The sequence below is a fragment of the Pygocentrus nattereri genome, chromosome 20 (assembly GCF_015220715.1).
Source record: "Pygocentrus nattereri isolate fPygNat1 chromosome 20, fPygNat1.pri, whole genome shotgun sequence".
In the NCBI taxonomy this organism is placed as follows: Eukaryota; Metazoa; Chordata; class Actinopteri; order Characiformes; family Serrasalmidae; genus Pygocentrus; species Pygocentrus nattereri.
In genome coordinates, this window is record NC_051230.1 from 16,844,066 (window position 1) to 16,853,137 (window position 9,072).

The following is a 9,072-nucleotide window of genomic DNA, read 5'->3' on the forward strand; positions in this document are numbered from 1 at the left end:
ACTTTTGTTTCCTTTTCATTTTTAGTATTAGACACAGCCAGCTTTACATAGGTCTTTTTGAAGCACTGCTTAGCTGCTAGCTTGCTAGACTTGCAAAGCCAAACATGATATTGTAGCAAGAATACACGTCTGGGGACAACCTGTTAAACTTTTGTTGCTGGATTGTGATGAAATCCACCTCAAATAAGGGTACGTCCTGTAAAACCCACCCCCAAATCCCTCTAGTCTGTTTAACTCATTAAAATCCCAGGCTCATTTTATATTAAGGCTTATTATTCAGTAACTGCAGGGACTTCACTGCAAACTGGTTGAGCTATTCTTAGGTTATAGAAGTTATAGTGTGTAATAAAACTTGTGGACCCTGGCCATTTAAGGGGTTAACTCAAAAACAAATCTGATAGCTTGTCTTTTCCTGGAAATAGCTGCCAACTATTTCAACATCACATATACTCCAGCTGTGCTGTCATTAATGCGAAGGGCATAAGCCACAGACAGCCGTTGGTAACCCATTATCAAGTTATCGCTAAACCAGTGACGATATACACAGCTAAAATACTTTGCTTTAATGGACCTGTTCTTCACTTGCAAGAGGTAATATTCATTTATATCTCATGTAATGTGTGAAACACACTTCTACATGCTTATGTGGAGTTTTTTGAGTGTATTTTTCATCCATGCTAACTTATTCTACATCCATTGCTTAACAACAGGCTTTCCGTGTGTGAGATATTGTTGACGAGCGCACCATCATTACCTACACTGAATTCCACCTTCGTGAAGCATTGGATTGATCTAGAAATCTCAGACTCAGTTTGTTCCTGTAAGAGTAAGTCTACTTTTCTACCCACATTTAGCCCACATGTTTGTCCCCAGACGTTCTTGTTAAAATACCATGTCAGGCCTGGTGAGACTGCTAGCTTGCTAGTTTTACTAGTTGACTATATTACCTTTTGTCTTGTGAATGAATTGATGGCTTATCAAAAAATAAGTGCATGGAAATCTTAGAAATTCTACAATACACTAATGAAATACAACGCTGTGCTTTCTAATGTTCAACTTTAATATTTTATCAGAATGTCTTTCCTAATATGTTCCCAATTAGTGTAGCTGCCCACCCTAGGATCCATCCATGTAATGCTACATAACAAAAAAATCTAATTAAAAAAATCATTATAGCTATGTAGCATTTCCAGTCCAACTGCATACTGTATACGCTAATAGATAACAATGTTTTTGTCCCTGCAGAAAACTAAAGATTATTTGTTCAGACGTGCTTGTTGAAAGGCCTCATCTGTACTTCATGAGTAGCTGCATCCACACAAAAAGGAATCCAGGCTTTTCATTCAAGAGAAATATGGCAGCTTAATGTAACCCATATGTATATTGCATGAGGACAAGAAACCCACATTCAGTTCCCCAGAGTGGTATAGGGCACACGGCTTTTCACAGGAAAACCAAAAATTGGCATTATTCTTCAAAAGAAGAACTTCTTCTACAAAGCTTTTCCACTAAGCTATTAACAACAGCCGAGGAAGGTGTTGCATTATTGAAACATCATCTTGTATCAGCTCCTAAATTGAGGCTGTGGTCCTTGTCAAGAATAATGACACGCATGCTTCAGAGGTCCAAGTTGGTCCAAGTTCCCATTACTGTAGTTTCTAAATGTAATGGAGGGAATGGGGGAAAGTGTTACAGTTAGGCACTCGAGCAATCTTATGTAAGCTGTGACTCTTTCGCTCTCTCTCATACACATTCACACAGTCCTGCTCTCACCTCTTCCGAACAGTGGTTCCCCAGAGACCTGATGCTAATTGAGTTCCTGCGAGATAAGATGGAGTCAGAGGCTGTTGAAGAGGGAGGTGCTTTCACACTTCATCTTCTGCTCTGACAATGCATTCCCTCCAGTCAGCATATTTACAGGTCTAGTGTCATAAACAGATTGCGTGAATGACTATCAGAGAGAGAGAGAGAGAGAGAGAGAGAGAGAGAGAGAGAGAGAGAGAGAGAGAGAGAGAGCGAGAGAGAGAGAGACAGAGACAGAGAAAAATCTGGAGTCATTGAAGATACCCTTGAATAAGATGAGGCTCGAGTTAGAAAGTAAAGTATGCACAAGTCAACTTTCATCTGGAGCAAGGAAATGTTGGTATTAGTTAATATTAAAACCCTCTCCTTGTATCTACACTCTTTGTCCATTGTATCAGCTCCAATTACTATATAGGTGCACTTTGTATCTCTACAATTACAGACTGTAGTCCATCTGTTTCTCTGCCCACTTTGTTAGCCCCCTTTTTACCCTGTTCTTCAATAGTCAGGACCCCCACAGGACCATGACAGAGCATTTATTATTTGAGTGGTAGATCATTCGCACAGCGGTGACACTGACGTGGTGGTGGCGTGTTAGTGTGTGTTATGCTGGCATGATGCTGTTAATTTACTGAACAAGTTAATCTTTTAATGTATTCCTGTGATGATGGTGCCAAAGGAATAAGAACAGATGATGAAAATAAATAGCAAAAACTTAATTTCCCCTCACTAGAAATGTCCCGGTCTGCAGATAGTGGCCTTCTACAAATACCCTCTGTAAAATATAGAAAACATGGACAGATTCTTTCAGCTGTTATGCTTCTAAACTGTGGAACTCAATTCCACCTTTTATTACACAGTCAAGCTCAGTGCTCACTTTTAAGAAGCATCTAAAAACATATCTGTCTAAGTAAGCATTTAATTAAAACTCTATGTCTCTTGTTCTAATTTGATCTTTTTCATTTTGTTCTGATACTAAATAAACACTAATATTAAGATTTCTTGTATAACTATGTTTTATCCCGTCTGTAAAGCACGTTGAGCTGCCACCGACGTGAAAAGTGCTAGATAAATAAAAATAATGATGATGATGATTATTATTAATAACCTTATTTTCATCCCTGTTACCTTTGAGACTGAAAAATGTAAATGACCTCTGTTCTGATTGTGCCCCATTCAAAAGCAGGCCAAACTACTTATAACTGGATACCTGCTTTAGGCTATAGGTAGATATATGTAAATGTGTTGTGCTTTTGTGACATCACCAAAACAATGAATTCAAAACAGACTGTTTTTGCACCTTAATTTCTACATATGTATTGGGGAGTAAATGGTACATTTGGAAATTTTGCTTGTTCTTATATATTAGAAAAAAACTCTTTTATTGAAAAATAAAAGAGGAAAATCCTATTTTCCATTACATGGGCCCTTTAAAGAAAGTATAAGTTCTGTAAGTAGCAGCTTTTTTCTGAACATGAGAGTATAAACAGTTTATTATTGCATTTGCTTCTATTGCTTCAGGGCAATTTAATGGTACATTAACTTTATGGAGCTGCATCACAGTTCAAAATCATTAAATGCTCATATATAATTGTGATATCGATTTTTAATGGCTGTGCTTTATTTTTAACTAGCGCCTACATCCATGGGTGGAGTTTCAAAGAAGACTGGCAGATGTTGGAATTGGACAGTGAGATATTTTAATGAGCCTCATTTGTGACTTTAATGCAGTTGCCAGAAGCCATGATAATACATTTCCACTTACAGTGTGGGACCAGCAAGTAGAATTAAAACATCCGAGGTTTCTGAGTACCCCCTGTGAATAAAATAAAAGTGGCTACTTGAGGCAATGCATGATCTTAACATCACTTTACCACGTACATACATCACTTCATGTATTATTAAACCTATATGAAGTGGGAAAACAGTTCAGAAGTTTTTATGTGTTCATACATTTGCTCCCATAGTCCCTCTGTCTTCTCATGAACTGAGCAAGCAAGTTGCATATGCCAATGACATCTGGCAAATTTAATTATAGATTGGTCAGCTATGTGATTTTCAGTTAACGAAATGAATGTAACTTGCCACAAAACACCTGCAGTCCAGTATAAAACCATGAACATGTCTACTACTGAGGAGACATTTCCACCATCCCTCAAAGGAGTTTAGTAAAACTGAGATTAATAACTGGCTACTCACACTGATTTATCAGTCTACTCAGGTTTTAGCAGAGCTCAGTAACACTGAGATTAATAACTGATCAACACATTGGCTTAATAGTCTGCTCAGGCTTTAGCAGAGCTCAGTAACACTGAGATTAATAGCTAATTTTATTACTATTATTATTTTTTTTTAATTTGCTGGGTATGTATTCCCCCAAAAATTTAAAAAGGTAACTGGATTCTGGTTCTTACCTCTTCAAAATGTAATGTGGACTCACAACAAATAATTTCTGTAAAGTAATCCTGAAGGTAATCAAAAATAGATTCATGTGTGGTCCACATTAGTTGAATCAGAGTCTTTAGCATAGCTCTCAGTGGTCACTGCTTATCAGACAGTGTTTATCAGTCTGATTACTTTTAATGGGCCTTTCATAGTAAACATTACTATTAGTGATATTAAGATAAAGAGACCCTTAGTAGTCCCACAACGGGGAAATTTCACCTCCGCATTTAACCCATCCGTATAGTGAAACACCACATACACTCTAGTGAGCACACTTGCCTGGAGCAGTGGGCAGCCCAATCCGCAGCGCACTGTAAGCAGTTGGGGGTTAGGTGTCTTGCTCAAGGACCCCTCAGTCATGTGCTTTCAGCTCTGGGGATCAAACCAGCGACCTTCTGATCACGAGGCTGGTTCCCTAACCTCCAGCCCATGACTGCCCCCAAGTACTGATCAAACACTGAAGTTATTTAACATTGTCATATCTATCTTACGCAGGAAAACAGATAAATTTAATTTCTCAACTGAACTAAATGAAATCTAATAAAATCAGTGTTTTTCAATTAAATCTGCAGATATATTTTTACACTTCTCTAAAGGTCAGTCTTAGAAATTGGTTGCATTTTCTGCTGCTTATGATGTAGGCAATCCCAAACATATTCAGTAATGTTGAGGTCTGGTCTCTGGGGTGGTCAGTCCACTGTTTTGAGAACAGCAGCAGCTTGTTTATTTGGTTTTTCTTCTCTTTTGTCAGTTTCCTTTCTTAATAACAGCTGCTTGACAGCTACACATCCTTTCAGACCCACCGTGCTGAGTTTTTCTTCTCACAGTGGAAGGATGGACAGAAGCACCTGTAGATTTTTTTCAAATCTGAAGCAACAGCGGAGCTTGATTTTCTCCTCTCTTTAAAAGATTAAAGCTTTAAGTCCTATTTATCTGGTAGTGACTTTTCCCTTTCTTTATGCAAGTAGATTATCTATACTCTCCTCAGAAATACCTCCTGAAAACGAATAACTTATACTTGATGGCAGTTCTCTGGCTTTTGTGCAGTACTGTACATTCACCTTTTCAGTCTGCCGTTTAGTTCTGTCTGTCAAACTTAAGTTATAAGGAGTGTTTCACCCAGACTGCTTTAAGAATACAAGACAGCCAGTTTCCAGAACAGAGGTAATTTCCATAAAGACACAGTAACAAGAATAGCCTGTTTCATTCTAAGGGATGAAGCAATGGGCATATAAAAATGAAGTCTGACTGTTTTTTGCACATAAACCCACAGAAGCATTATAAGTGGACTGCAGGGAAAAAACTAAAGAAACTAGAGGAAAGATGTAGGATATGGCCCTTTACATAACTCTCCTTTCTTCCCTCCTAGGACTCCTTGCAGGCCTACACAAGACTAATGTGTCAGCCATAACTCTCAGATGATGTGTTTTCGAAATCCATACAAAAGGCTTGCTCAGTAGACAGCTCCCGAAATGAGGCGAGGCTCATGTACTTTTCATAGGTTGTCACTGCAGTGTTGTAGCTTGGTCGTCTTCCAAAAAGAGTGCTGTTGTGCCTAATTGGTCTTCACATACCGGGAGACAAGTTGAAATCTGGGATGTTTATGTCCCTTTGGAAAAATCCAGGATGGAGAGTACATAATTGGGGCAATTTTGTCTCCATAACTGGTTTGGTATTCTTTATTCTTTGATGTGACTCATGTGATCATGGCTTTTGAGCAGGAAATTATGCTCCAGTCATTTTCTCGGCATGGGTCTTCTGGAGCATAGAGGAGTATGATGTTATTTCCAAATGAAATGTTCTTCAGGAAATACGAGCCCAATTTCATATGCTAGAGCAATGAAAGGCAGATCCTGGCAGGCTTAATGGAAGAAAGCAACTCAATCAACTGTAATTCAGGTGGAAGAGAAATTCCTGGGAGGGAACATTTCCCCTACAACAATTCTATACCCCAACTAACTATGGTGAAATACTACAAGTGTACATACTCAGTTTTAACGTGATTACAGTATTCACTGCAGGGAGGGCAGAAAGGAAAGCCGAAGAGAACGAGAACAAGTGTCTCTCTGTGGATGAATATGCTGTATTTAAATTTCACATTGAGATTTTGTTACTCTTCAGACAGAGAGTATGACGTACTGTTCCCACTGGAAATAAGAATATTTCAAGTTAGAAGAGTTTCTCTTCATGTAAAAACTTTAGTAGTTTTCTTTTACAGTCTTTCACTTTGGGCCACACATTAGCTCTTCTCAATGAAAGAAACTATGAATTTGGGGGGAAAAAAACAGCATTTAAAAATATATGAAAATGGACAAAATATTCAGTGCCCTTTTGGAATTAAATAAAACAAACAAATGAAAGAAAAATGTCATTTAATTCAAGTAACTATGATAATAGCAGTGAGGCATTGTACCTACATTAGTGGCATTTATATATGTATGTATGTATGTATGTATGTATGTATGTATGTATGTATAAGTGTAACAATGCCAGTAGCCCATGTGGTAAAATTTCAAGGTGAATGGACCAATAGTAACAGCCCAAAATTATATGGGAAAAAATCTTGTTCCATCAAATTTTGCTCAAAATTAAGAACATTTTTCTCCTGTAAAATTACTGCATGAGGTTTTGTCCTGACAATAATTCTATGCAAATTTAGGCTGAGTTTAATTTAAATGATAATGTTTTGACCTCTATGCTATGCACTTATTGGCCTTTTCTACTGGTGTTGCTACTGTCTCTCTCTCTCTCTCTCTCTCTCTCTCTCTCTCTCTCTCTCTCTTTCTCCGGGTTTATACTAATGCCTGAAACACATTATAAAAAACTTGGGACAGTTACAATTTATGACTAGGAACTCTGTAAAATGTTTAAAAAAACATCTTTAACAGGTGATCCAATTATGCCTGAATATAAAGGGAGCACCCAGCAATGGCCTAGATCTTTATTAGCAAGGACAGATTGAGGCATGGCACTACACAAATGCGTCAGCAAAAAATTCAGCAGTTTAAAAATAACATCCCTCAGCCAGAGATTTTAGATTTTTCACTCTCTATAGTGTATAGTATCATCAAAAGATCCAGAGAATCAGAAATCTGTGACCATAAAGGAAAAGGCAGACAACCACAAATGAGTGTCCATAACCTCAAACCACTCAGACTACACTGCCATTTTCTCTGATGGGTATGATAGCATGGGCCTGACAATGCTTTGAAAAACAGGTGTCAATAAACAGTGTCTGAGCCTCATTCACAAATGCAAGACTGTACTATCCACAAAAGAGGTCATATATCAACAATATCCAGAGATGCCAAAGACTTATCTGCACTCAAGCTCATCCCAAATGAACTGATATACAGTGGAAATGTGTGCGGTGGTCAGACAAGCCAAACTTTCAGATCATTTATGGAAATAATGAAGGTTGAAAAAAGAAAAAAAAGGACCATCTAGATTTATTTACAGCTTGCTGGATGTGCTGCTTTACTTTAGAAGTCCTCTTAAGATTATGAGGTTCACCCTCAAGCTGTCTTTTCAGCAATTCTTGTGAATAAAGCTATCATTCAATACATGTCTAACAGGTGGTCATGCCTGCTTTCACCAAGGCCTTGTTTGCACCTGGCATTACTGGGTTGACCAATCACAAGTGGACAATGTGACTAGGAGATGTGTTGTGATCTGATCACTCAAGCCACTTTCAGAGGTGTTCAGGATTGCATAAGACCACATAACCTATTTAGAATGAATGCTAAAGGACCACCTTTATCAGCTACATCATCACAGCAGAGATGTCTCTCGTTTAGTACTATGCAGGAACAATGAATGACAGAAAAATTTGTTAACTAAAGAAGGAGAACAGGCTGCCTGTCTTTTCTTCTGAAGAATGACTTGGCCGGAATATACTTACTTCACACTTTGGACAAATGCCTGCCCTCAGCACCAAAAGCAACTTGGCCCAGTGACATTTCAATTAAGTGATGGATCACGATGGCATGCCAGTTGAGAAGAGTGCCAGCCTTTATGCCCTGAAGTGAAACTCTGTTCTTTAGAGCGGTCATATATATTCTCCCTGATTCAAAGTGCCATCCCCATACACTGTTTTAAAAAAGGTACCAAAGGCTTTTTGAAGTGAGTTATGGAACTACTTTTTAATCTCAACAGTAGTCATAAGGAGCCCCTGCTCAGCAGTTTCAAGGATTTCCCCAATGTCTGTCTGCCCTGTGTTGATCTGGTGACCTGCCTTCCACCCAATGACTGCTGGTATAGGCTCCAACAGCCCCATGACCCAGGAGGACAAGTGACTTAGAAAATGTGTTTTAAATGAAATATGTAAGCCTAAAGTACCATTTTTAAGTTTAACCAACCTACACTTTACGTAAAATTAATATTTTATAATATATATAATATTATACTTGAACCAGATATTACAGCCAATAACTAATTTGTAACCACTTTTGTTTTCAACAGTGTAGACACTTGCATTTATTGTAGTCCTTGTCTTTACAAGTTAAAAAAACATTAAGATTCCGCATGATGGATATGGAAACAGAACTGAATTTTTATTGCACAAATTATAGCTCTGTGCAGTGCTGTAGAAACACACACATTAACCCCATTTCCTCAGTGCCATTAGCTGCTCTCCCACCTTTAAATGACAGGCTGTACCCACAATCAATGCAGATCGAGTCCTGAAGCTATATTTAAAACAGGAACAGCACATACCTTTTAAGATACCTTTTTAGTTGACACCTCTAGAAACAGTGGTTTACCTGCTCGACCCCAATGTTCTTCAGTCCATACCAGCCTAAGGCTTTAGCACAGACAGCACAA

General features: G+C 38.2%; 1 long non-coding RNA gene across 1 annotated transcript; it reads left to right on the forward strand.

The window, feature by feature from the left end:
- The first annotated feature begins 484 nt into the window (after positions 1-484).
- On the forward strand, positions 485-3,653 carry LOC108426184. Its single transcript, XR_001857755.1, has 3 exons — positions 485-591; positions 711-826; positions 3,438-3,653. It is a non-coding gene; the product is annotated as an uncharacterized LOC108426184 (long non-coding RNA).
- Positions 3,654-9,072: the final 5,419 nt, after the last annotated feature.